This window comes from Dendropsophus ebraccatus, chromosome 2, assembly GCF_027789765.1.
Source record: "Dendropsophus ebraccatus isolate aDenEbr1 chromosome 2, aDenEbr1.pat, whole genome shotgun sequence".
NCBI lineage: Eukaryota > Metazoa > Chordata > Amphibia > Anura > Hylidae > Dendropsophus > Dendropsophus ebraccatus.
In genome coordinates, this window is record NC_091455.1 from 78666414 (window position 1) to 78681492 (window position 15079).

At 50.9% G+C, this 15079-nt stretch overlaps 1 protein-coding gene across 2 annotated transcripts in view; it reads left to right on the forward strand.

The window, feature by feature from the left end:
- Positions 1 to 1003: 1003 nt before the first annotated feature.
- The window catches only part of SOCS6 (suppressor of cytokine signaling 6), a 35890-nt gene continuing 21814 nt past the window's right edge, over positions 1004 to 15079 (forward strand). Inside the window, exon 1 of one of the 2 annotated variants that reach the window (XM_069960124.1) lies at positions 1004 to 1072. The gene's annotated coding sequence lies outside the window, so the exon portion shown is untranslated. Of the gene's footprint in view, positions 1073 to 13738; positions 13861 to 15079 lie in introns of those variants that run through there. The other variant, XM_069960123.1, reaches the window with a different exon arrangement.

Consider the following 15079-nt stretch of genomic DNA (forward strand, 5'->3'; position numbering starts at 1 on the left):
TGTGGCCCAAAGCCAAACCAGTCAGTAGCCCACAGGGCCTATGTCTATTGGTTTCAATGTGGTTCAGTTTTCAGTAAAATTTTAGTGACGTTTGCTGAATATACTTTAAAAAGTATACAAAACTATAGACTGGTACTATAGTAATGAGGGGTGTAAATAACATTGATGTTGGATACAACATTTGTGAAAAAAAAGATCTGCACACCCGGCCCGCTGCCGGACCGTGTGATCACCCCCTGCCGATGGCATCCCTGACAACCAGCCTGACTGGAGTGGCCGGTTGCTAGGGGCGCAGTGTTAGCTGTTCTAATCAGGCAGACTGACAGCTGGTACCACCAGTCAGCTGCTCGACATGATGTGGGCTGGGACTTTTGGTCCCATAAGTATCCTGCACTTGTGTCCATTACTTGCCTGCAATAGAGCCTCAAAGCCCGAGTTTCCTCTTGACCTAGCAATTGTTCCTGAATTTATTTCCTGGCATTTTGACTCTCTGGCTTTGACTTCCGATTTTGATTCTGGGCACATTTTTGTACTACTTCGCTAGTGTGTGTTTTGACCTAGACTTATTGACCCTGATCTATTTGTTCCATGTGCACTTAATTATGTTAGGGACTGCCGCCCAGTTGTCCACTGCTGTCTAGAGCAGTTGAGGCAAGTAGGCAGGGACAGCGGGGTGGGTGCCAGCGCTAGGGCTGCACCAGTCTTGTGTCATTCAGTCCCCTACTCTTACAATTTGGAAGTATTGAAACAGCCTCTTTATCATTATGTGCAACAATCAGATGTTTTACCGGTCACACCAATCAATGAATGTATCTGCAAGTATTTTCTTATATAGTCATCTGGGCAAACATAAATCCAAAACTGAAATTGTACTCATTTAGCACATCTGTCATATGACTGGTAGCCTATGAAGGTAATGACATATCACAAGGCACACAGGGCTAAGGTCACTTCCTGGCAAACATGTATCAGTTGTCGACACATTCCAAACAAGTTATTAAAAACCTCAGATGGCGTCTTCAGACAGAAAAGAGTCCACAGGCAAGTGGAGGCCATAGATTATGCACATAAGGTAATTCTGTTTTGCACTGATTTTCTATTTTCTGGTTTATATTATTCATTCTTTGAGTCATTCTGTGCTGGTCAGTTAGGAGTTTCTACAGGACTTGATGATTAGACTTGATCAGACATGTGATCGGCATCAGGATTAATGTTATATGAGAAAAGTGCCTAACAAAGTTAGCAAAAGACTGTCGCTGCTGGCTGTATGTTTCCTTTGGGGCTTTTTAATGACTGTCTATGTTTATGGCAAGCAGAACTTATAAATCTGCAAGAAATTGAGGATTTATACATTAGAGGGTCCATGTGGCTTGGGTGCCGGGCTGTAAAGTGAATTAGAGAGGGCACTGTAAGAAGTTGCAAAAGTTCTTAAGTGAAATAATCAAATGATTCTTGTCAGTTTCCTCTCCCAGCACAGGGATGGCTTTCTGCAGCAATTTAATCCCACTTCTATGGCTTGGACAGCTTGCAAACAAGATCCTGAAGGGTTTCAGCTTCTTTAAACTTATATCATTAGTTCTTTTGTGCTGAAATGTTTTTTTTTTTATATTCTCTACAATAAACAATGCACTTTCTGTTTGTTGCACTGACATTTAGATTTTTTTTTAGCATTTTTCACACAACAATATTTGCCCGTATAATTATTTTGGAAAAAAGGTTTCTAGACTAACATAGAAGGGGATTTTTTGTACTGTAAGAGCATCGAGATTAAGGAACTCTGTGGAAAATGTTTTGCAGTGGCCTGGACAATAACATAGATATAGTTACCAGGTTCTGAACAGATTTATTCTGATTTCCAACTTTGAAGTCGGAAAGGAAAAGTGGCTGAACTGGATGGATGTATATCTTTTTCCCGCCTTACAATCTATGTTACATGCTAATTGAAATAGAGGACAGGAATGTTATTTGGGTGTATTAAATAGGTTTTCTGGCATGATTAAGGTATCTTTAAAGGACAAGTGCCATGAAAAACTTTTTCCCAGTAATTGAAGCACATTACAAAATTATATAACTCTGTAATATGCTTCAATCACCTATCTGCCTCCCTTCCCTGTCTTTTCCCCCCTCCACCCCCCACCAGGAAGTGTCCTGACTCACACAGACCTAACGACTGTCGTCACCGTCACCAAGCTCTTCTCTCAGCTCCTTCTCCTGTTACACTAGCCTCCCCCCTCCCCTGCCTTGTCAGGTGACTCAGCTTGTTCAGCTCCCATTGGCTGAACAACTGCAAGCCATCACTTGGACTGGCTTGGACTGGCGGGGCAGTTCACTGAATGGCCAAGCGGGACGTGCTGGGAACCCCCGAAGCAAGCCGGAGCGAGGAGCAGGAGAAGTATACGCTCCGGCGGCCGAGGGTTAACGGGGCGGGCTGCTGACATGTCCATCCTGCTACGAGTTTGTCTGCCCATGGAGTGTACAGGACAGGGATCCGCAGCGGGTCTCGCTGCTAATTCTCAGCAAGAAAGCCGCTGCGGATAAGCCCAGTGTGTTTGTACCCTTAGGGGGAGATTTATCAAACATGGCGTAAAGTAGAATTGTCTTAGTTGCCTCTAGCAACCAATCAGATTCCACCTTTTATTTTTCAAAGACTTTGTGAGGAGTGAAAGGTGGAGTCTGATAGGTTGCTAGGGGCAACTGAGACAATTCTACTTTACATCAGTTTGGTAAATCTCCCCCTGTATGTTTTTCACTCATTTTGCTCCATTTGCTAGATGAAGAGGATGTGACTTAGAGTAAATGTTGTGTAAATCTACAGAAAGGGGATTGGTCTAAAAGTGCCATACTGCACTAAGATTTTGTCTCAAAACAGTCTATCGTGAGCCAGCACATCTCTTCTAGTTCTAAGATGTCTTAAAAAAAAACAGCTCAGTCTTGAGTGATCCTAAGAATGATCGCAAATCACTAGGAGGGTTTTTTTTTAACCCAATATTTTAAAGACTGTGTTTTTACAACTGTATTAGGTGTTTTTTTTTTTTTTTATTTTGTTTTCTATTTTGTGTAATATACAGTAGATGTCCTCTTGTAACTATCAATATGTGTGGATTAATTTCTGTGGTGCTCTCTGCTGCCACCTGTTCCCATGACAGGAACTGTCCAGAGCAGTGGCAAATCCCCATAAAAAACAACTACTGCTTTGGCTTCTGATTCCTGCTGTCTGCCCGCTCCGTTGAGAGGGTAAATACAGCCAGAGGACCGCCTGGAAAACTGGGATACAGCCATAGCCATAGGCCACGGAGCGGGCAGACAGCGGGAATCAGAAGCCGAGAGTTCAGGTTCATACGAACCCGAACCTCAGCTGGTTCGCTCATCTCTAATTACAAGCATAATTCGTTGTAATCCAAATCCACTCTTAAACCAAAGCAAATTTTCCCATAAGAAATTATAGAAATGCAGACAATTGGTTCCACACCCCAAAAATAATGATTTATTATTCTGAATAACATGTAAAACAGATGAAACAAACATTTAGAAACAGCAGAATATGTGATATTATAAGTTAGGCCCATTCACACGCCCGTGTCAGATTTTACTGTCAGGAAATCCTGATCAGGAGGCCTCAAAAGGCATCAGGAAAGTATCAGGATTTCCTGCCAGTAGTCCGTTTTTACCTTCAGGAAACCATCAGGAAATGCCTTTAGGATTTCCTGATTAGAAAAAAAAAGAAGTGTTCTCAATATGGTCTAGTCTGCCAACATACATAACAAGTACCCACACTGCCCCTAGTGTACCGTGCCAGTCTCCCCCTAGTGTGCCCTGCCACAGTCTCCCCCTAGTGTACCCTACCACCATCACCCCTCATGTACCCTACCACCATCTCCCCCTCATGTACCCTACCACCATCTCCCCCTCATGTACCGTTCCACTGTCACCCATCATGTATCCTACCACCGTCACCCCTCATGTACCTTACCACTGTCACCCCTCATGTACCCTACCACCGTCACCCCTCATGTACCCTACCACCGTCACCCTTTATGTACCCTACCACCGTCACCCCTCATGTACCCTACCACCGTCACCCCTCAAGTACCGTACCATCATCTCCCCCTCATGTGCCCTACCACAATCTCCCCCTCATGTACCCTACCACCATCTCCCCTTCATGTACCCTACCACCGTCACCCCTCATGTACCCTACCACCGTCACCCATCATGTATCCTACCACCGTCACCCATCATGTATCCTACCACCGTCACCCCTCATGTACCCTACCACCGTAACCCCTCATGTACCCTACCACTGTCACCCCTCATGTACCCTACCACCTTCTCCCCCTCATGTACCCTACCACCATCTCCCCCTCATGTACCCTACCACCATCTCCCCCTCATGTACCCTACCACCGTCACCCCCTCATGTACCCTACCACCATCACCCCTCATGTACCCTACCACCGTCACCCCTCATGTACCGTACCACTGTCACCCCTCATGTACCCTACCATCGTCACCCCTCATGTACCCTACCACCTTCTCCCCCTCATGTACCCTACCACCATCTCCCCCTCATGTACCCTACCACCATCTCCCCCTCATGTACCCTACCACCGTCACCCCCTCATGTACCCTACCACCATCACCCCTCATGTACCCTACCACCGTCACCCCTCATGTACCGTACCACTGTCACCCCTCATGTACCCTACCATCGTCACCCCTCATGTACCCTACCACCGTCACCCCCTCATGTACCCTACCACTGTCACCCCTCATGTACCCTACCACCGTCACCCCCTCATGTACCCTACCACCGTCACCCCTCATGTACCCTACTACCGTCACCTCTCATGTACCGTACCACCGTCACCCCTCATGTACCCTACCACCGTCACCCCTCATGTACCCTACCACCGTCACCCCTCATGTACCCTACCACTGTCACCCCTCATGTACCCTACCACCGTCACCCCTCATGTACCCTACCACCGTCACCCCTCATGTACCCTACCACCGTCACCCCCTCATGTACCCTACCACCGTCACCCCTCATGTACCGTACCACTGTCACCCCTCATGTACCCTACCATCGTCACCCCTCATGTACCCTACCACCGTCACCCCCTCATGTACCCTACCACTGTCACCCCTCATGTACCCTACCACCGTCACCCCCTCATGTACCCTACCACCGTCACCCCTCATGTACCCTACCACCGTCACCCCTCATGTACCGTACTACCGTCACCCCCTCATGTACCCTACCACCGTCACCCCTCATGTACCGTACCACCGTCACCCCTCATGTAACCTACCACCGTCACCCCTCATGTACCCTACCACCGTCACCCCTCATGTACCCTACCACCGTCACCCCTCATGTACCCTACCACCGTCACCCCTCATGTACCCTACCACCATCTCCCCCTCACGTACCCTACCACCATCTCCCCCTCATGTACCCTACCACCATCTCCCCCTCACGTACCCTACCATCTCCCCCTCATGTACCCTACCACCGTCACCCTTCATGTACCCTACCCCCGTCACCCCTCATGTACCCTACCACCGTAACCCCTCATGTACCCTACCACCGTCACACCTCATATACCGTACCACTGTCACCCCTCATGTATCCTACCACCGTCACCCCTCATGTACCCTACCACTGTCACCCCTCGTGTACAGTACCCCTTCCCCCTCATGTACTGTGTCACTGTCTCCCCCTCATGTACCCTACCACCATCTCCCCCTCATGTACTGTGTCACTGTCTCCCCCTCTTGGCATGTGTCATCCTCTAATCTGTTGCAGAACTACAACTCTCATTATGTGATGTAGTCCTGCATATTACCACACACACCATGATGGGAGATGTAGTTCTACTGTGCCCCTGCCTCCCCCCCTCCTATACTGTGTCATCCTCTAATCTGTTGCAGAACTACAACTCCCATTATTACCTGCCAATAGGGCATGATGGGGGTTGTAGTTCTGCAACAGGGAGAGCAACAGGTTGTAAAACAACTCCCATCATAAAAAGTCAGGATATGATGGGAGTTGTAGTTCTGCAACCTGAATGACCACATGTTGCAAAAGTACAACTTCCACCATGGACTGTCAGCAAGACACGATGGGAGTAGTTATTCTATGACCTTGATGACACAGGTTGCAGAACTCCAACTCCCATCATGACCTGTTAGCAGGACATGGTGGGAGTTTTAGTTCTGGGGGGGAGGGGGTTGGGGTGATCTCACCTGTCCCGGAGTTCGGCGCCAGTCCTAGGGGGTGGTGGGGAACGCCGCCGGGCAGCTCCTGCAGGCTGGCAATGCGGGTGCAGCAGCGGCAGCTAGTGGTGAGTCTACGAGGTAAACGCGGGGGGCTGGGGTGCGGGTGAGGAGTCCCAACATCACCAGCCACGGGGGAAGGGGGGGGTCGCACAGCTCCAGGGTCTGGCAGCGGGTCTGACAGCGGGCAGCAGCAGTCCTGTCGTGAGGTCCGGTGGGGGGGGGTGCAGAACGGGGGTCCTGGGGGTAAAGCTGGAGGTTGGGGGGAGGGGTTGGGCAGCAGGCGCTCATGTGGGGGGGTGGTCTGCCGGAGCGAGAGCGGGCGATGCTGCAAGAGACCAGTGTCAGCAGCAGGGTGCCCTGTGGTGAAGTCCCGGGGGGGAGCGGGGGTGCCAGTGGCTGCAGGGGTGCCGACGGGCTCACAACCAATCTGGAATCCCGGGCACTTTCCTGATGTGCATCGGGAAAGTGCCCATGATTCCGGCACTCCCATAGACTTCTATGGGGGCGTCCGGGCCGGAATTCCGGATAAAAATAGGACATGTCCTATAAAATCCGGATCTATTTTCCAGAACGGACACCCTTCCAGAAAAATCCGGAAGGGTGTCCTTGACTAACTAAAGTCTATGGGTTCGGAAATCCGTCTGGATTTCCTGATAGGAAATCCGGGTGGTTTTTCCGGACGTGTGAAGGGGGCCTTACTGTACAGTAATGGAGAGGATGGGAAACACAAGGGCTGACAGAGACTGCAGGGAGCATGAAGGAATGAGCAGGGCAGATGTGGGCACATACTGTACATGCAGCACTCTCTGTCCGGGGAGAGAGGGGTTACAGTTATGAAGAGATTACCTCCACAGTCCTGTCCCCTGATGTGAGCCCCAGCCTGAAGTGGATCTGCTGTGATTTGGAAGGTGGGGAGACTTCCTGGGTCAGAGTACAGGGCTGTAGACCCAGGGCCGGCCTTTGAGGTGTGCGACCTGTGCGGTTGCACAGGGCGCATCACTCCCGGCCAGCAGGGGGGCGCTCAGGCAGAAGAGACAGCAGCACATCTAGCTATAAAAATGTGTGCTGTCTCTGTCTGCAGGAGCAACGGAACACTATGGGAGGAGGACGATCAGCCATAGAGGCGCCCGGGCAGAGAGAGGCAGCTCTGCATACTTATCTTTAGTGTAGAGAGGAACGCTGTATGTCTGTAGGAGCGCCGTTAGAAACCACTATAGGAGCAGGGTGCCGGGCGGCCAGCAGGGGGAGCGATCGGGGCGGACAGACATACACAGCACGACACTGTCACATAATGCATGCTGTGTATGTCTGTCCGCCCCGATCGCTCCCCCTGCTGGCCGCCCGGCACCCTGCTCCTATAGTGGATTCTAACGGCGCTCCTACAGACATACAGCGTTCCTCTCTACACCAAAGATAAGTATGCAGAGCTGCCTCTCTCTGCCCGGGCGCCTCTATGGTTGATCGCTAGCGTCCCGACAGCCGAGTGACATCACTGGAGCGATGTCCGCCGAGCTGAGGAGAGGAGACGCGCGGCGGGGAGCCTGGTGAGTTAAAGTGTCTGTTTTTCTTTGTATGTGTGTTTGTCAGTGACTACATCGGGGAGGAGAGGAGAGGGGAGGGGGTGGCAACTACCTACCCACAGCTACCTACAATTATCTACAGCTACCTACAACTACCTACAGCTATCTACTTACACCTACCCACAGCTATTTACTTACAGCTACCTAAAGCTACCTATAACTACCTACCTACAGCTATCTACTTACACCTACCTATATCTACCTAAAGCTACCTATAACTACCTACCTACAGCTATCTACTTACACCTACCTATATCTACCTACAGCTACCTATAACTACCTTCCTACAGCTATCTACAGCTATTTACTTACAGCTACCTAAAGCTACCTATAACTACCTACCTACATCTATCTACTTACAGCTACCTACTTACACCTACCTATATCTACCTACAGCTACCTATAACTACCTTCCTACAGCTATCTACAGCTATTTACTTACAGCTACCTAAAGCTACCTATAACTACCTACCTACAGCTATCTACTTACAGCTACCTACTTACACCTACCTATATCTACCTACAGCTACCTATAACTACCTTCCTACAGCTACCTACAGCTATTTACTTACACCTACCTATATCTACCTAAAGCTACCTATAACTACCTACCTACAGCTATCTACTTACACCTACCTATATCTACCTACAGCTACCTATAACTACCTTCCTACAGCTATCTACAGCTATTTACTTACAGCTACCTAAAGCTACCTATAACTACCTACCTACAGCTATCTACTTACACCTACCTATATCTACCTACAGCTACCTATAACTACCTTCCTACAGCTACCTACAGCTATTTACTTACAGCTACCTATAACTACCTACCTACAGCTACCTACTTACACCTACGTATATCTACCTACAGCTACCTATAACTACCTTCCTACAGCTACCTACAGCTATTTACTTAAAGATACCTGTAACTACCTACCTACAGCTACCTACTTATACCTACCTATAACTACCTACAGCTACCTATAACTACCTTTCTACAGCTACCTACAGCTATTTACTTACAACTACCTATAACTACCTACCTACAGCTACCTACTTACATCTACCTATATCTAGGTACAGCTACCTATAACTACCTTCCTACAGCTATCTACTTACAGCTATTTACTTACAGCTACCTATAACTACCTACAGCTACCTATAACTACCTTCATATAGCTACCTACAGCTATCTACTTACAGCTACCTATAACTACCTACAGCTACTTACTTACACCTACCTATATCTACCTACAGCTACCTATAACTACCTTCCTATAGCTACCTACAGCTATCTACTTACACCTACCTATAACTACCTACAGCTACCTATAACTACCTTCATATAGCTACCTACAGCTATCTACTTACACCTACCTATAACTACCTACAGCTACCTATAACTACCTTCCTACAGCTACCTACAGCTATTTGAGTATTGTCGTATGTTAATGTATTATTATTTTTTAGTTGTATGTGGTATTACAGCTTGTCTCTATTCACATCAATGGAACTGGGTTGTAATACCACACACAACCTGAGGACTGGGATGGAGCTGTTTATGAAAGAAAGTAGCCATGCCTTTTTGAATCCTGGATAACTTCATTAATAGGGTTGTCTAAAATTGGAAAAGAACAGCTACTTTGTTGCAGAAACAGCACAGCCGCAGGGACTTTATATATAGTGTTTGGGGGGGGGGGGGGGGCAGAGGATGGTTTCGCACAAAGTGCCATCTACCCTAAGGCAGGCTCTGTTAGACCCCGCTATGCAGACCATGTCCCTCCCTACTCTCCCTCCCACCCAGTACAGGGAGCTCTTAAACCAAAGCAATGCTCTTTCACCAAGTCACAATTTTGAAAACTGTAAGCTCTTAAACCAAAACGCTCTTAAACCAAGTTACACTTGAACCAAGGTACCACTGTATATTACATTTATTCTACTCATTGTTTATTTACTTTCTTCTTAGGTGCAGACTAAATTTGCACTTCAGGTTGCCACACGTTATACTATTTCTGCAACATTTTGGACGTCCAAAGAGATTCCGAAATTTTGATATGTTAAAGACCTGCTTTTCCATGCAAAACCATACGCTTCATGCCCTTCAGCAGTCCTTCACTTACTCGTTCCCACAAACTAATGCTAAATATGCATGTACAAGCAGATGTGAATCCAGAGGAGGCCTGACAGACACTTCACTAAGCACATTAACCCTTTGGCGGCTTTTATAACAAGGCAATTATTTTCATTTTTTGGGAGCCATCTATTAGTCAAAACTTTTTTATTTTTCCATTGATGTAGTTGTATGAGCACTTTTTTGCCATCATATAAAGGTACATGTATTGTATCTACTGAATACTATTTGTTGGTGAGATTGAATGTGAATGGGTCAAACAAAACACAAGAATTGGGTCCCCCTAGTAAATGCATGCCTAATGCTGCGTTTACGCGGAACGATTATCGTGCGAATTTGCACGATAACGATCGAATTCGAACTATAGTCGTTCGTGTAAACGCATCGAACAATCAAGCAACGAGCGAGAAATTGTTCATTTTGATCTTTAAACATGTTCTCAAATCGTCGTTGGTCGTTCGCAAAAAATTCGCAGATCGTTTCATGTAAACAGTCGTTCACCGATTTAACCTATGTGTGAGATAGGCTTAAGCGATCGCAAAACGATTTTTCCGTACCCTATATCGTTCCGTCTAAACGCCGATCGTTATATAAAAAAAATTGTTACTTCGAAATCGTTAATCGTATGATCGTGCGAATTATCGCTCCGTATAAACCCAGCATAAAGGGAACCAATTAGCATGATTGTGCTGATATGGTTCCTTCCATACAACAAAGCAAAAAAAGAAGTTTTATTCTGCTGTGTGAGGCCGGGAGAGCGGCAGCAACTAGTCATCTGGGTGGGGAGCTGTCTGTGACTAGTCAGGCAGAGAGACCCGATAGTGGCCAATCATCCTCGCATTGTGCACCGACAGGCAGAGAGGGGTGACTAGTCACAGACAGCTCCCTGCCCAGATGACTAGTTGCCGCCCCTCTCACGGTCTTGTGCGGCAGAATAAAAGCTCTTTTTTTTGCTTTGTACAGCTACTGCTGCTGCCGCTGCCGGTAGGTGCTGTGAGCTGCACAGTAGCTTTATACGTGCTGGAGGGAACCATATCAGTGCAATCGCAATTCCCTTTAAAGAAAACCAATCACATAAGTTTAACTTGTCTTATTACTATGCTATCTCTGTCCCTAAGTCTATTTATTAAAATGCAGACTGCCTTTGCAGTCTAAGGCCATGTTCCCACTTTGTATGACACCGGCCGTTCAAACGTGGAGAAATCTCAGTCTTTCCTTTATGACCTCTTCTCTGTTTATAGTCTGTTCCTGGCTTTGGCTTCAATAATCTGTCAGATATCTGTTGGTGTAATGGGGTCTTTAGAGCTGTCGTCGCCATTGGAGTCTATCACTTTTCCCCTCGGTTTGGCCCAGATGATTCTTCCGTTAGGCCCTAACCACATTTGACCACAATGAGTGACAAGTACAATCTGATCGGTTGCTATAAGAAAGTGATCCACTACTCCCTGCACAGGTTTGATAAACTTCCACCATTATGTTTTCCATAAAACTAGGTTCACACTGCGTTTTTGCAATCCGTTTTTTGCAAAAAACGGATGAAAAATGGATGACAAAAACGGATGCATTTGCGTGCATCCGTTTTTCCATTGACTAACATTGTAAAAAAAAAGAATCAAAACGGATCAGTTTTTTTTAACTGACACAAAAGTAGTGTCAGCTACATTTTTGTGTCCGTCAAAATAAAAGGACCCATTTTTTTTTTATAATGGAAGTCAATGGAAAAACTGATCAAAACAGATGCACACAAATGCATCCGATTTTTTCATCCGTTTTTTGCAAAAAATGGACTGCAAAAATGGATTGCAAAAACGCAGTGTGAACCCAGCCTTATGGTGAGTTTACACGTAACGATTATCGTGCGAATTTGCGCGATAGCGATCGAATTCGAACGATAATCGTACGTGTAAACGCAGCGAACGATCAAACGGCGATCGAGAAATCGTTAATTTTGATCTTTCAACATGTTATCAAATCGTCGTTCGCAAAAAATTCGCCAATCGTTCCGTGTAAACAGTCATCGCGCAATAGTCCGGCCGTCCGCCGCCCGCAGCATCACCCGCCCCCCCCCCAGCTCGCAGCCCGGCCCCCTGCTCATCCGCAGCCCCTTCCACCGGCTCGATCGCCACCCCCGCCCCCGCTCTGATTGCCACCCCCGCTCTGATCGCCACCCCCACAGCTCCGATCGCCCCCCCCGCCGCTCCGATCGCCCCCCCCCCCCGCCGCTCTTATCGCCACCCCCGCCGCCGGCGCTCCGATCGCCCCCCCCCCCCGACGTCGCTCCGGTCACCCCCTCGCCGCTGGCGCTCCGATCGCCCCCGCCATGACCATACGTTACCTGCTCCGCGTAGCAGGTCTTCGACATCCCCGGCTCCCCTCTTCAGTGCACTGATTGGCTGTAGAGGGGAGCCGGGAATTTCAAACGGCTCCTCTTCAGCCAATCAGTGCTCCTCTTCAGCACTGATTGGCTGAAGAGGAGCCGTTTGAAATTCCCGACTCCCCTCTTCAGCCAATCAGTGCACTGAAGAGCGGAGACGGGGATGTCGATGACATGCTACGCGGAGCAGGTAACGTATGCTCGCGGCCGGGCCGGTGGGGGATATCGGAGCGGCGGCGGCAGCGGGGGGGAGTGGCGATCAGAGCGGCAGCGGGGGTGGCAATCGGGGCGGCGCAGGGGGCTGCGGTTGACCGTGGGGCCAGGCTGCGGATGAGTGGGGGCCGGGCTGCGAGTGGGGGGCCGGGCTGTGGGCGCGCGATCGCAAAACGATTTTTCCGTACGATATATCGTACCGTCTAAACGCTGATCGTTATGAAAAAAAAAACGTTACTCCGACATTGTTAATCGTATGATCAGGTCAATTATCGTTTCGTGTAAACGCAGCATAACTCTTACAAATTATGGCTGAGCTGTGACTGGCTGCTAAGGGCAGTTTTGCTGCCTGACAGTTTTTCACATGTACTCCATAAACTGCACCAAAAAATTGCCTTTAGGGTGGGTTCACATGTACAGGATTTGCAGCAGATTTGATGGCGCAGATTCAAAGCAAATCCAATCAGGGCCATGAAATCTGCTGCAGATCTTGTACGTATGAACGCACCCTTAGGGCCAGTTCACACTGAGCAAGTTCGTTGGAATTCCGTGGCGGAGATTTCCGCCGTGGAATCCCGCTGTGCTCAGTGTGCTGCTGCCGCCGCTCTCCGCTTGGAGAGCTAACACGTTCATTCTTTGAGCGGAGAGGAGACGGAGCGGACGAGCATGCGTTCTCCCATTCGCTCAAAGCAGAACACTGAGCGCAGCAGGATTCCGTGGCGGAGAGCTCCGTCGCAGAATTGCGTTGTGTTTCCTCAGTGTGAACTGGCTCTTAAAGCTCTCACAGCCACCGCTCACCATTTAGTTTACCAGAGCACTTTAACAAATGACAGCTAATTAGTTGCTGGGGACAACAAAGCCACTTTCTCTTTTGGATTGAGAATACATCATGGGGCTTGTGTTCATAGACATATGATATGCACACTGATCTGTCCCTCTAATAATGATGCCAGTAACCACCTGACTACATAAAGCAGCAGAGTGTGGATTGAGTCATACATCGTATCCTACACATCCCTCACCTCCCTCCTCGGCAAACACTGGCTGCGGATTCATTTCTGTCAGCCCCTGTGTTATTTCAATAAAGTTGCAATCGTTTGACAGTTTTCCATCTTGCCGCGGGGGTTGCTGGAAGTTGTAGTCTTTGTCTGCCAGTCCTGCTCCTCCTCTCATGGCCGGCTCTGTGGGGCCGTACGGAGCGGCGGATTGGGTCGGTGACAGGGGCTGGAGAAGGCCGGGTACGAGGAGGCAGAGGGATCCGTGCGGCCCGTTATGAGGTGAGGACGGGGACGGGCACCGGGGAAGTTTTCGCGAGCCGCTTTGTGGCGGGGTAGGCCGGGGACGGGACGCCGCTGAGGGTGCAGGGAGAGGCCGCGGAGAAGGCTTTGTTATGGGGAGGAGGCCCAGAGGAGAGTGCAGGAAGTGAGGGAGGCCGGGAGGAAGCAGGACGGGGCTCCGTGCGGACGTGGATGGAGGGATGTGCGGCCCGCGCCTCCGCCATGTGTCCTGGGCAGCTGGGGGGCCGGGGCTGTGCAGGGGGGCAGCTGTCAGGGGGGCCGGGGGGCTCTGCAGGGGGGCAGCTGTCAGGGGGGCCGGGGGGCTCTTCAGGAGGGCCGGGGGGGGGGGGCAGCTGTCAGGGGGGCCGGGGGGCTGTGCAGGGAGGGGAAGCTGTCAGGGGGCCCGGGGGGGCTGTGCAGGGGGGGCAGCTGTCAGGGGGCCGGGGGGGGGGGGGGCAGCTGGGGGTCCGGGGCTGTGCAGGGGGGCAGCTGTCAGGGGGCCGGGGGGCTCTGCAGGAGGGCCGGGGGGGGGGCAGCTGTCAGGGGGACCGGGGGGGGGGCAGCTGTCAGGGGGCCGGGGGGGGCAGCTGTCAGGGGGCCCGGGGGGCTGTTCCGGGGGGGGGCAGCTGTCAGGGGGCCCGGGGGGCTGTGCGGGGGGGGGCAGCTGTCAGGGGGCCGGGGGGCTCTTCAGGAGGGCCGGGGGGGGGGGCAGCTGTCAGGGGGGCCGGGGGGCTGTGCAGGGAGGGGCAGCTGTCAGGGGGCCCGGGGGGGGGGGCAGTTGTGAGGGGGCCCTGGGGGCTGTGCAGGGGGGGCAGCTGTCAGGGGGCCCGGGGGGGCTGTGCAGGGGGGGCAGCTGTCAGGGGGCCGGGGGGGGGGGGCAGCTGGGGGTCCGGGGCTGTGCAGGGGGGCAGCTGTCAGGGGGCCGGGGGGCTCTGCAGGAGGGCCGGGGGGGGGGCAGCTGTCAGGGGGACCGGGGGGGGGCAGCTGTCAGGGGGCCGGGGGGGGGCAGCTGTCAGGGGGCCCGGGGGGCTGTTCCGGGGGGGGGCAGCTGTCAGGGGGCCCGGGGGGCTGTGCGGGGGGGGGGGCAGCTGTCAGGGGGCCGGGGGGCTCTTCAGGAGGGCCGGGGGGGGGGGGGGGGGCAGCTGTCAGGGGGGCCGGGGGGCTGTGCAGGGAGGGGCAGCTGTCAGGGGGCCCGGGGGGGGGGGGCAGTTGTGAGGGG